The sequence below is a fragment of the Trachypithecus francoisi genome, unplaced genomic scaffold (genome assembly GCF_009764315.1).
Source record: "Trachypithecus francoisi isolate TF-2019V2 unplaced genomic scaffold, Tfra_2.0 Contig01474, whole genome shotgun sequence".
NCBI lineage: Eukaryota > Metazoa > Chordata > Mammalia > Primates > Cercopithecidae > Trachypithecus > Trachypithecus francoisi.
Genome location: NW_022681435.1, coordinates 9,717,991 through 9,731,243, shown reverse-complemented (window position 1 = coordinate 9,731,243; position 13,253 = coordinate 9,717,991).

The following is a 13,253-nucleotide window of genomic DNA, read 5'->3' as shown; positions in this document are numbered from 1 at the left end:
GAGATTACAGGCATGAGCCACAATGCTTGACCAATCATCCCTAACAATTTTACAAGATTTGAATCGTATCCTAACAAATCAGCAACCACTAAATGATAAGCTCTCTGTTATCAACACCTTGAATTCAGTTAGACAGTCTGGGCTTCCCCTTTCTAAACTGTAGCTTAGATCTTCTGGGAACCCAGCTCAACACAAGTTGTATTTTAAACCATCTGATATATGTAGTACGCAGACTCTTTCATCTCCTTTCTAAGAAGAGAACGTGTATGTAGAAATAAAACATTTTTTTCTACACTGCACCTTAAACTTGCTTATAGAACAATCTTATTAGAATTGTTAGTGGAGCGCTGTCATGGGCCAAGTTCAGTGCACTAACCCCACCCAGCTTATCTCATTCAGGCCATTGCTCCTCACTTTGCAATTCTAGAACACAGTAGGCAGGCACTAAAAGCATCAAAACAGTTAAAGAATGAATTCTGTCATTCATTCAACTGATATTTATCAAAGATCTACCACGCTCCTGGAATTGTTGTTGCTGAGACAACACAAAAATATAAAACCCCTGCCCTCATGAAACTTACACTCTAGTGGGGAGAGATTACCGGTAAACAAGATAAATAAATAAAGTATATATCAAGAGAGAAGTAAATGCTGATGAGAAAAGTAAAACAGCAAAGAGGGATTGAGAGTGTGTACTGAGGTTGCAATTTAGACAGAAGCTCAAGCTCAGAGCCTGATATCTCTAAGTGGGAATTAGGAGCATGGCCAGGGTCCCAGATGGACCCCTGGGATTATGCAGGAATTCAGGTGGCGTGGGAACACAGGAAGAAGTGGTGAGGGAGCCTAATGGAGATCATTTGCATGAGGAAACAAGAAACATCCTGGAAAGAATTTAAGCTCAAGTGAAGAGTCAGAGTCAGGATGTCCATGACCAAAGGACAGTGGTTCAGGCTGGGAGATGAGGGGTGATTAGGTAAGCAGCCCTCTCTCTGCTCAGGTCAAGTTCCTCCCCAGACCACAGTCTGAATCTCAGGAAGAAAAGGCACCACGGAACAGTTCAAAGAACTTCTGCACCATCTGAACAAGACTGGGAGGTCAAGTCAGCCCCAGTTGGAATGACAGAATGGGAATACAGCCAACAGATGGTGAGAGTCTTCCCACCCCAGCTTCTACAACGAGCCCAGAAATACCTGACAACATCAAATTCTCAAGCCTTCTGGGCAGGAGCAGGAGCTCCAGGAACTCGGGGACACCTGGCCAGAAGCAGTTCTAGACATGGCAACATCAGGAGGGTCAGACCTTCATGGACCTGTCAGCTAAGTCATAGGCTTCACCACTGTTCTGTGAGCCCAGGACATGGGAGCAGATTTTTCACTGAGTAAAGCATGAGGAGTTCGGGAAGAGGGGTCAATCTCAGAGAAGGTTTGGGGGAACCAGGAGAAGGAGGAGTGGGATTCAGAAGAACACAGTTATCAGTGGGATTTAATCCAGACTATTAGTTTGTTGTTGTCTGGAAGACACAGGCTATAAGGGTGATACAAAGATTTAATTAACAAAAAGCAGAATTTACAAAAACAAATCTCTGGCTCAGATATAGAACCTGGAGTCTCTAAATACTGCATGTTCTCTTATAAATGGGAACTAAGCAATGGGTCCACGTGAATGTAAAGATGGAAATAATAGACACTGGGGACTCCAGAAAGGGGGGAGGGTAAGAGGGCAATGATTGAAAAATTACCTATCAGGTACAATGTTCACTATATGGGTCATGGGTACACTGGAGCCCAATCCCCAACAATTGGCAATATACTCTTTTAACCCCTGGATCTAAAATAAATGTTTAACAGAGAAAAGACCTGGAAACGCTGCCAAATCCCAGTCTGGTAAATTCCCAACCAACAGTTTTTTGTTTTGTTTTGTTTTTTTTGTTTTCTTTTTTTGAGATGGAGTCTCGCTCTGTCACCCAGGCTGGAGTACAGTGGCGGGATCTCGGCTCACTGCAAGCTCCGCCTCCCGGGTTCACGCCATTTTCCTGCCTCAGCCTCCCGAGTAGCTGGGACTACAGGCACCCGCCACCACCCCAGCTAATTTTTTGTGTTTTTAGTACAGACGGGGTTTTACCCTGTTAGCCAGGATGGTCTCGATCTCTGGACCTCGTGATCCGCCTGCCTCGGCCTCCCAAAGTGCTGGGATTACAGGCGTGAGTCACCGCGCCCGGCCCCCCAACAGTCTTATTACCTCTTAACAAAGAGACTTTTCAACAATGATGGTCAAAGATGCTTGGAGACTGTGCTGGGAAATTCTTGGCATGTTCATGTCATGGTTATTGTAGGTGACTATGACTCATGTCCAAATTACTGGACAATTCCATCACCCAGTTAAGCACCTAATGGTGCCTGTCACTGTGACACCCAAATTGTCAGAGATGCTATATACACATAACCAAAATAAACCACCAAGTCCCTATCTTAGGAAGACAGCCCTCACTCTTTGAAACTGGGTCCACTAAAGGGACCCTGCTTATAACAGTCTTCTCATGACACCAATTACCCAATTGTCATTACTACCCTAAAGCTGTCTGCTCTGCCTTATGAAGACGAGGACTGAGGTTTTGTGTTATTCACTGTATATCTCTGTGACTTAACATGGTATCTGGGCCATAATTGGTGCTCCATAAATGTTTGTTGAAGAAATTAATCTGCTGGGTAGGGTGGTGCACACCTGTAATCCCAGCTACTTGGGAGAATGAAGCAGGGGGATAGCTTGAGTCCAGCAGTTTAAGACCAGCCTTAACAAAATTGTTAGATCTTGTCTCAAAAAATAAATGAAATTGAATAAGGGTGTCAATGAATTTTTAAAATGAAAATCTTTTAAGGTCATTTACTCTTGTCAGTAAATCTATTGTTGGCTAGAGGTGTATGTTCCTTTTTGGGTCCTGTTGAGGCCAAGCTGGGTACCTCATTGATCTCTGCTTTTTCTGTTGACACAAAGAAGGAACAAGTGCCATCAGTGGATAGGATAAAAGGGGAAGCTTCCTCTACAAAACTAAGGTACCACAGGAAGAAGACAGAGGGCAAGAGAGTGTGATCTGTAAAACTACATCAGTTTTCTGCATAAAATGTTTCAAAACATGGAAGAATATAATAGAAGTGGAAAAAATTTAGAAAATCACTCATGTATAGATGCTACTGGCCTGAGTTTATGACAAAATGAAGTGGAGAACTGAGAAAATAAAGACTCCTGAATATCCTCACTTGTGTTATGGAGTTAAAGAGAAGTTGGGAAAGATTCAGAATAGCCAAGGTAATATTGAAGAAGAGCAAAGTCAGAGGATGCCACAACCTGATTTCAAAACTTACTATAAAGCTTCCTTATAAACACCGGTGCAGAATTGGGTGACTAGTAGAGTGTCAGGGGGTTGCCGTTGCCAAGATAACTAGGGCTTCTTACTAGCAGCCCTTTTTCCTGCTGCCTTTTGTAACCAATGACCAATAGATACAGCAGTCTCCAACCATGGCGTAATATCCAGTAGTATTTAGGTAAGGTGACCATATCATTTATCCTCCAAATCAAGACACTTTTGAGAGTTTTGGCATTTCAACGAAGCTATTGATCATTACACCAGCACAACAAGAGTAGACCAGGACCGAGGCAGGAATCCCAGGCGTATATTCACCTGTTAATTCAGATATTTCAAGGGACAGCATGTGGGGAAGGAACTAGATTTTCCAAAGGCAGGAGTTTCTGAGGTTTTTGTTCCCAGAAAGTGCTCCCCATTAAGTCCTCACTTTTGCCATTCCATTCTTTTCCTGAAAATTTCTGAGAAAAAAAAAAGATGACAGATCTAGAAGAAGTAGAAGGAAAAACTAGACTGAGCAGTAAGTACACAGACACTTACTGTGCCACTGCCCAAATGGTGACTTCTTTTCACTTTGTCTTTTAAATTTACATCAGGTTACCCCTGGAGGAGCCTCTGAGCAGAAACACCTCATTGAAGTTGTCTTTAAGTTGTCTTTCGTGTGCACTATGCCCTTTCCATGCCCCACTGGTGCCCTGTGATTAAGAATCTGGTTTGATGCTACTGACCGCCTGTGGGGGAGCACCATGCTTCCTGTCCATTAGAGGTGTGGGTGTGAGTGCTGTCACAGGGATGCAGCAATTTTCCTGAGTCACTATGATATCATAGGTACCAAACATGGATTTGGGGGCTCAGTATTTGTCCAGTAAGAAGGAAAAAATTTATTAATAAACTCAAAAGCTTTAGGTGTCAGAAGAAATGAGAACAATAGAGATAATAAATACTATTCATGAACAAATGAGGAAAAAAATAAACACTTGTCTTTTGTGTTTTGAAATCCAGGTCAAGAAGACCTTCTTTCCACTTTCTGTCCAACTTCCTGTTTTAAATTTAAAAAAAGAATTGTGGATACACAGTAGGCATATGTATTTATAGGGTGCGTGTGATATTTTGGTGCAAGCATGCAGTGTGTAAAAATCACAACATGAAAAATTGGGTATCTGTTCCTTCAAGCATTTATCCCCTCAATGCATAATGGATAAATGCTTTACAAAAAATCCAGTTATATTCTTTTAGTTATTATAAAATATACAATTTAATTATTATTGACTATAGTCTTCCTGTCATGGTTTCAAATACTAGGTCCTATCTGTCTCTTCTAACTATATATTTTTGTATCTATTAACCATTCCACCTCCTCCCCAACCCCCCACTACCCTTCCCAGCCTCTGGTCACCATCCTTCTATTCTCTCTCTCCATAAGTTCACTTGTCTTGACTCTTAGATTCCACAAATAATTGACCACATGCAGTGTTTGTCTTTCTGTGCCTGGCTTATTTCACTTAACATAGTAACCTCTTGTTACATTCATCTTGTTGCAAGTGACAGAATCTCATTCTTTTTTAGAGGTGAATGGTATTCCATTATGTATAAGCATTACATTTGCTTTGTTCATTTATCTGTTGATGAATGCTTAGGCAGCTTCCAAATCTTGGCTATTGTGAACAGTACTGCAACAAACATGAGAGTGCAGATATCTCTTAGATATATTGATCTCCTTTCTTTTGGGTAAATACCCAGTAGTGGAATTGTTGAGTCATATGGTAGCTCAATTTTTAGTTTTTTGAGGAAACTCCAAACTACTCTCCATTGTTGTACTAACTTACATTCCCACCAGCATGTATGAGGATTCCCTTTTCTCCATATCCTTGCCAGTATTTGTTATTGCCTGAATTTTTAATAAAAGCCATTTTAACAGGAATGAGATTTGATTTGCATTTCCCTGATGATCAGGGATGTTGAGCACGTTTTCATATGTCTGTTTGCCATTGGTATGTCTTCTTTTGAGAAATATCTGTTCAATTCTTTTACCCAATTTTAATCAGAGTATTAGATTTTTTCCTATAGAGCTGTTGGAGCTTCTTATATATTCTGGTATTAATCCCTTGTCAGGCTGGTAGTTTGCAAACATTTTCTCCCATTCTGTAGGTTATCTCTTCACTTTGTTGATTGTTTCCCTTGCTGTGCAGTGGTTGTTTTAAGTTGATATGATCCCATTTGTCCATTTTTGCTTTGGTTGCCTGTAGTTGTGGAGTATTACTCAAGAAATTTTTGCCCACACAAATGTCCTGGAACAGTTCCCCAATGTTTTCTTGTAGTAGTTTCATAGGAGTGTATTGTTTAACTTCCATGTGTTTGAATAGTTTCCAAAATTTCTCTTATTATTGATTTCTAGTTTTATTCCATTGTGGTCAGAGGAGATGTTTGATATTATTTCAATCTTTTTGAATGTTTTAAGATTTGTTTTGTGACCTAACATATGGTCTGTCCTTGAGAATAATCCATGTGCTGAGAAGAAGAAGAATGTCCTGAAGCCATTGGAAAAAGTGTTCTCTAAATATTTATTAGGTTCATGTGGTCTGTAGTGCAGATTAAGTCCGATATTTCTTTGTTGATTTTCTGTCTGATAGTCTGTCCAGCGCTGAAAGTGAGGTGTTGAAGTCTCCAGCTATTATTGTATTGGAGTCTATCTTTCTCTTCAGCTTTATATATCTGGGTGCTCCAGTGTTGGATGCATATATATATATATATAGTTTTTATATCTTCTTGCTGAATTGACCCCTTTACCATTTATAATAAGCTTCTTTGTCTCTTCTTACAGTTTTTGTCTTGAAGTCTATTTTGTCTGATATAAGTAGAGCTACTGCTACTGTTTCTTGGTTTTCATTGGCATGCAATACCTTTTTCCATCCCTTTACTTTCGGTATATATGTATCTTTATAGGTGAAATGTGTTTCTTGTAGGTGACAGATGATTGGGTCTTGTTTTTCATCCATTCATCCACTCTATGTTTTTTGATTGAAGAGTTTGGTTCTTTTACATTCAATGTTATTATTGATAAGTAGAGACTTAACTCCCACCATTTCGTTACTTCTTTTCTGGTTGTTTTGTGCTCTTCTCTTCCTTCTTTCCTTCCTTCCTGTCTTCTTTTAGTGAAGATGATTTTCTCTTGTGATATACTTTAATTTCCTGATTTTTATTTTTTGTGTATCTGTTGTTGTTGTTTTTTTTTAAGGTTACCATTAGGCTTGCAAATATCTTATAACTCATTATTTTAAATTGATGACAAGTCAACACTGGTTGCATAAACAAACAACCATAAACTGGTTGCATAAACAAACACCCATAAAAAAAACTAATAAAACTCTATACTTTCACTTTGTCCTCCTGCTTTTTAACTTCTTGTTGTTTCTATTTATGTCTTATTTTGTACCATCTATGTCTTGAAAAGTAGTTACTATTTTTGATTTTTTCATCATTTGATCTTTCTACTTAAGAGAAGAGTGATATACACACCGCAATTACCATGCTTTACTAGTCTGTTTTTTCTTTTTCTCTTTTTTTTTTTTTTTTCGAGACAGAGTCTTGGTCTGTTGTCCAGGCTGGAGTGCAGTGGCACAATCTCAGCTCACTGCAACCTCCGCCTCCCAGGTTCAAGCGATTTTTTTGCCTCAGCTTACCAAGTAGCTGGGACTACAGGTACGTGCCTCCATGCCCGGCAGATTTTTTGTATTTTTTGTAGAGACAGGGTTTCACTGTGTTAGCCAGGATGGTCTCGATCTCCTGACCTCATGATCCTCCCACCTCAGCCTCCCAAAGTGCTGGGATTACAGGTGTGAGCCACTATGCAGGGCACTATTCTGTTTTTCTTTGTGGTTACTATCACCAGTGAGTTTTGTGCCTTCGGATGATTTCTTCTTGCTCGTTAACATCCATTTCTTTCACATTGAAGAACTCCCTTTAGTATTTCTTGTAGAACAGGTTGGGTCTTGATGAAATCCCTCAGCTTTTGTTTGTCTGGGTAGGTCTTTATTTCTCCTTCGTGCCTGAAGGACATTTTCATTGGATATATTATTCTAGAATAAAAGATTTTTTTCTTTCAGCACTTTAAATATGTCATGCTACTCTCTCCTGGCCTGTAATGTTTCCACTGAAAACTCTGCTGCCAGATATTTTGGAGCTCTATTGTATGTTATTTGTTTCTTTACTCTTGCTGCTTTTAAGACACTTTCTTTATCCTTGACATTTGGAAGTTTGATTATTAAACGCTTTGAGATAGTTTCCTTTGGGTTAAATCTGCTTGGTGCTCTATAGCTTTGTACTTGAATGTTGATATCTTTCTACAGATTTGGAACGTTTTCTGATATTATCCCTTTGAATAAACCCCTATCTCTTTCTCTACCTTTTCTTTAAGGTTAATAACTCTTAGAATTGCCCTTTTGAGGCTATTTTCTAGATTGCTATGCATGCTTCATTCTTTTTTATTCTTTTTTACTTTTGTCTCCTATGACGGTGTATCTTCAAGCTCACCAATTCTTTCTTCTATTAAATTGATCAATTCTCTTAAAAGGCTCTGATGCATTCTTCATGATGGCAATTGCATGTTTCAACTTAAGAATTTCTGCTTGATTCTTTTTCATTATTTCAATCTCTGTTAAATTTATTGGATAGAATTCTTAATTCATTTTGTAGGCTATCCTGAATTTCTTTGAGTTTCCTCAAAACAACTATTTTGAATTATCTCTCTGAGAGTTCACATATGTCTCTTTCTCTAGAATTGGTCCCTGGTTCATTATTGAGTTCATTTGGTGAGGTTATACTTTCCTGGATGGTCTTGATATTTATAGATATTTGTCAGTGTCTAAGCAATGAAAAGCTAGGTATTTACTGTATTCTTTACAGTCTGAACTTATTTGTGGCTATCCTTGAGAAGGCTTTCAGAGTACTTGAAGGGGTTGGACCTGAAGCCCCATAATGCTGTCAGTTTTGCAGACTCATAGAGGTACCACTCTGGCAGTCTTGGATAAGACCTAGAAGAATTCTCTGAATTACCAGACAGAGGCTTTTGTTCTTTTCCCTTACATAGTCCCAAACAAACAGAGTCTCTGTCTGTGTGTGTCTCTCTGTCTCTCTCTCTCTCTGTTTCTCTCTCTATCTATCTGTCTCTCTCTGTGTGTTCTCTTTCTCTCTCTCTCTTTCTCTCTCTTTGTACTGAGCCATCTTAAACTGAGGGTGTGGTGATGCAAGCATCCCTGTGGCCACCACCACTGAGACTGTGGTGGGTCAGCACCTGAAGCCAACATAGCACTGGATATTACCCAAGGCCCTTTCCTTCACAGCAACAAGTTCCTCCAAGCTGCAGGCATGTCCATAGACGCTGTCTTAGAGCCAGAGATTAGAGTGAAGAACCTTACCAACTTACTTGATATTCTACTGCTGCTAAGCTGTCATTCAAATTACAATACAAAGACTTTCTTGCTCTTCCCTCCCCTTTCCACAGGCAGAGGAGGAGCCTCTCCCTGTGGTCACCACCACGCTGATCCACACAGGTTCTGCCAGGCCACTGCTGATGTTTACTTAAAGCCCAAGGGCTCATTTGTCCACTTGTGATAAATGCTGCCAAGCCTGGGACTCACCTTTCAGGGCAGTCAGCTCCTGTCTGTCTTAGGGCGGATCCAGAAATAGTGTCCAAGAGCTTAGACCTGGACTCAGGGACCCCAAGAGCCTATTCGTTGTTCTACTCTACTGTGGCCAGGTTGGTACCTAAGGTGCAAGACAAACTCCCCCTTTACTTTTCCCTCTGCTTCTCAAACAGATGGAGCCTTTCACTATAGCCACCACATTTGGAAGTGCTTGGGCTCACCTGAAGTCAGCACATTTCAGAGCCCAGGGCCCACAGCGTACTACCTGAGTATTGCTGCTGGTTATTCAGGAACCAAGGGCTCCTTAGTCAGCAGATGATGAATTCTGCCAGGAGTGGGTCCTTCTCTTCAAGGTAGCAGGTTTCCTTTTGGCTCAAGTTGTCTCTAGAAATGTCCAGGAGCCAGGTCCCGGAATGGGGGCCTCACAGCTCTGCCTGGTGCCCTATCTTACTGTGGCTGAGCTGGTATCCAAGATGCAAGACAAAGTCCTCTTTGCTCTTTGGTTCTCCTCTTGTTAAATAGAAGGAAAGAATCACTTGTGTTGCTGCTCTGCCTGGGGTCGGGGGAGGGGTGACACCAGCTCTCCCTTAGAAGCAAGTGTCTCCCTAGGTCACGTGCCACCCTAGACCTCTGGCTCTGAGCCCCCCCTAGCACTAGGAATTTCCTAGGAATTGAAGTCCTTGTGTCCTACATTGGCTTTCAAGCTTACCTAAAACCCCAAAGCACTTTAGCCTGTGGTGGCAAGGTTTTGCCAAGAAACTCTAGTTCCAACCACTGGGATGGGTGAATCCCCTCTGGCTAGGGCTGCTCCAAATGCTCACTTCGTGCAAGGGTGAGCTGGCTGAGCCCAGCATGGCCTTATTCTCTGCTAAACTTTATTCTCTACTGTGATACAGCAGTACTGAATTCAATGTAAAATCCCAAGTTGCTGCACTCTCCCTCTCTTAAGGGCATAGACTCTTTCTCCATGTTGCATGGCCACTGCAGAAGAGATGGGGAAAGCATGGCATCAGCGATTCAAGATTGTCTCTCCTGCCCCCCTCATTTCCCCTTTCCAAGATATGAAGTTAAAACCAGTTACTGTGATTGCTCACCTGATTTTTGGTTCTTGTGACAGTGCTTTTTTATTTTTATTTTTTTAGACCAAGTTTCACTCATGTCACCCAGGCTGGAGTGCAATGGTGCAATCTTGGCTCGCTGCAACCTCCACCTCCTGGATTCAAGAGATTCTCCTGCCTCAGCCTCCCGAGTAGCTGGGATTACAGGTGCCCACTACTATACCCAACTAATTTTGTGTATTTTTAGTAGAGACGGGGTTTCACCATATTGGCCAGGCTGGTCTCGAACTCCTGACCTCAGGTGATCCACCTGCCTCAGCCTCCCAAAGTACTGGGATTACAGTTGTGAGCCACCACGCCCAGCCATGACAGTGCTTTTCTATATGCAGATAGTTATTAGAATGTGGTGTTCCAGCGGGGGAAGCAAGTGGTATAGGCTTCTATTCTGCCATCTTGCTCTGCCCACACAAAACTCCCAATTTCCTTCTTTAAAAATCAATATTCTTGGCCAGGCATGGTGGCTCACGCCTGTAATCCCAGCACTTTGGGAGGCCGAGGAGAGTGGATCATTTGAGGTCAGGAGTTTGAGACCAATCTGACCAACGTGGTGAAACCCTGTCTCTACTAAAAATACAGAAAAATTAGCCAGGCATGGTGGAACACTCCTGTAATTCCCAGCTACTTGGAGGCTGAGGCAGGAGAATCACTTGAACCTGGGAGGTGGAGCTTGCAGTGAGCCAAGAATCACGCCACTGCACTCCAGACTGGGTGACAGAGTGAGACTCCATCTCAAAAAAAAAAGAAAAGAAAAAATTAGCATTCTTAATTTTTTTGAAGAAGTTTTAGTTTTAAAGAAAAACAGAGCAGAGAATATAGGGTTCCCATATACTCCCTTAGTCCCTCCCTCCCAGTATTTCCTGCTATTAACATTTTGCATTAGTGTTGTACATTTGTTATAATTGATGAGCTAATATTATTATTAATTTAGATAGTTATTAACTAAATAGAGTATTGTTGACTAAATTCTATAGTTTACATTAGAGTTCAATCTTTCTGTTGTATATCCTATGGGTTTTAACAAATGTACAATGGCATGCATTTTCCATTACAGTATCATAGAAAATAGTTTCACTGCCCTAGAAATCCTCTGTGCTTCACCTATTCATCCCTCCCTTCCTCTCTCCAGTCCCCTGACAACCACTAATCTTTATATTGTTTCCATAGTTTTGTCCTTCCCAGAATGTTCTAAATTGGGATCATATAGTATGCAGCTTTTCAGACTGGCTTCTTTTACTTAGTAATATGCATTTAAGTTCCTCCATGTCTTTTCATATCTGGATAGTTCATTTCTTTTAACTGCTGAATAATATTCCATTGCATAAATGTACTACAGTTTTTTAATCATTAGTGCATTGAAGGACATTTGGTTGCTTCCAAGTTTTTGGCAATAATGAATAAAGCTGCTATAAACATTTGTGTGCAGGTTTTTGTATAGATATAAATTTTCAGGTCATTTGGGTAAATACCAAAGAGTGCAACTGCTGGATTGTATAGCAATAGAATGTTTAGTTTTATAAGACTGCCCCAAAATACCACTTTTTATACCCCTAAGCAATGAGCGACATAGTTTCGGTTGCTCCACATCCTCAACAGCATTTGATGTTGTCAGTGCTTTGGATTTTAGCCATCCTAATAGGTTTTAATTTGCAATTCTCTAATGACAGACAATGTACAGCACATTTTCATTTGTTTATTTGCCATCTATGTACCTTCTCTGATATGGTGTGCATATATTTTGCCCAGTTTTAACTAGCTGTTTTCTTATTGTTAATTGTGTTGGGGGGGGGCTGGGGGGGTTAGGGTGAACAGAATCTTTCTCTGTCTCCAGGGCTGAAGTGCAGTGCTGTGATCTTAGTTCGCTGCAGCCCCTACTTCCTGGGCTCAACTCATCCTCCCACCTCAGTCCCCCAAGCAGCTAGGACTAAGGCAGGTGCCACCATGCGTGGCTAATTTTTTTTGGTGGGGGGCGGGGGATGGGAGACTGTGTTTTTCTGCTTGCCCAGGATGGTCTCAAACTCCCGAGCTCCAGCAATTTGCCTGCCTTAACCTCCCAAAGTGCTGAGATTATAGACATAAGCCACCATGCCTGGCCTCTTATTGTTGAATTTTAGGAATTCTTTGTATATTTTGATACCAGCTTTGTTTTTATCAGACATATGTTTTGTAAATATTTTTTCCACTCTGTGGCTTGTGTTTTTATCCTGTGTCTTTTGAGAGCAGAAGTTTTTAATTTTAATTAAGTCCAAATTATCCATTTTTTAATGGATCATACAATACCTTTGGTATTGTATCTAAAAAGGCATTGCTAAACCAAAGGTCACCTGGATTTTCTCCCATGTCATCTTCTAGAAATTTTGTAGTTTTGCATGTTATACTTAGGTGAATGATCAATTTTGAGATTTTTTTTGTGAAGCATGTAAAAGCAGATTCTAGATTATTTTTGACATGTGGATATCCAGTTGTTCTACCACCATTTGTTGAAAAGAGTATTCCTTCTCCATTGAATTGGCTTTGCACCTTTACCAAAGACCAATTGATTTTATTTGTGTGGGTCTCTTTCTGGGCTCTTTATTCTGTTCCACTGATCTATTTGTTATTCTTTCAACAATATGACACTGTCTTGATTACTGTGGCTTTATGTAAGTCTTGAAATCAGGTGGTAGACATCCTCTGACTTTCTTCTTCTTCTTCAATATTGTGTGGGCTATTCTGAATCTTTCTCAGCTTCCCTTTAACTCAATAACACAAGTGAGGATATTTAGGAGTCTCTTTTCTCAGTCCTCCACTTCTCTTGTCATGAACTCAGGCCAGTGGCATCTAGATGCATGAGTGATCTCTTAATTTTTCCCCATTTCTATCATTTTTCTTTCATATTTTAAAATATTTTATCCACAAAACTGCCTTTGTTTCACAGATTTGCTTCATCAAAGATATCTATAACTTCTGGTCAGAGATTCCAATCAGCATGAGATATCATTGTTACTAACAATTTTGATATGTCTGCCACAAAAGTAAACAGCAGTATGCAACCTAATGCCAAGTCTAACGTGATGCCAAATTAAGTTTAAGCGAGGCATCAAAATAAATGAGGTGCTGCCTTCCAAATGAGATATTAGACCATATGTAGATGATCCA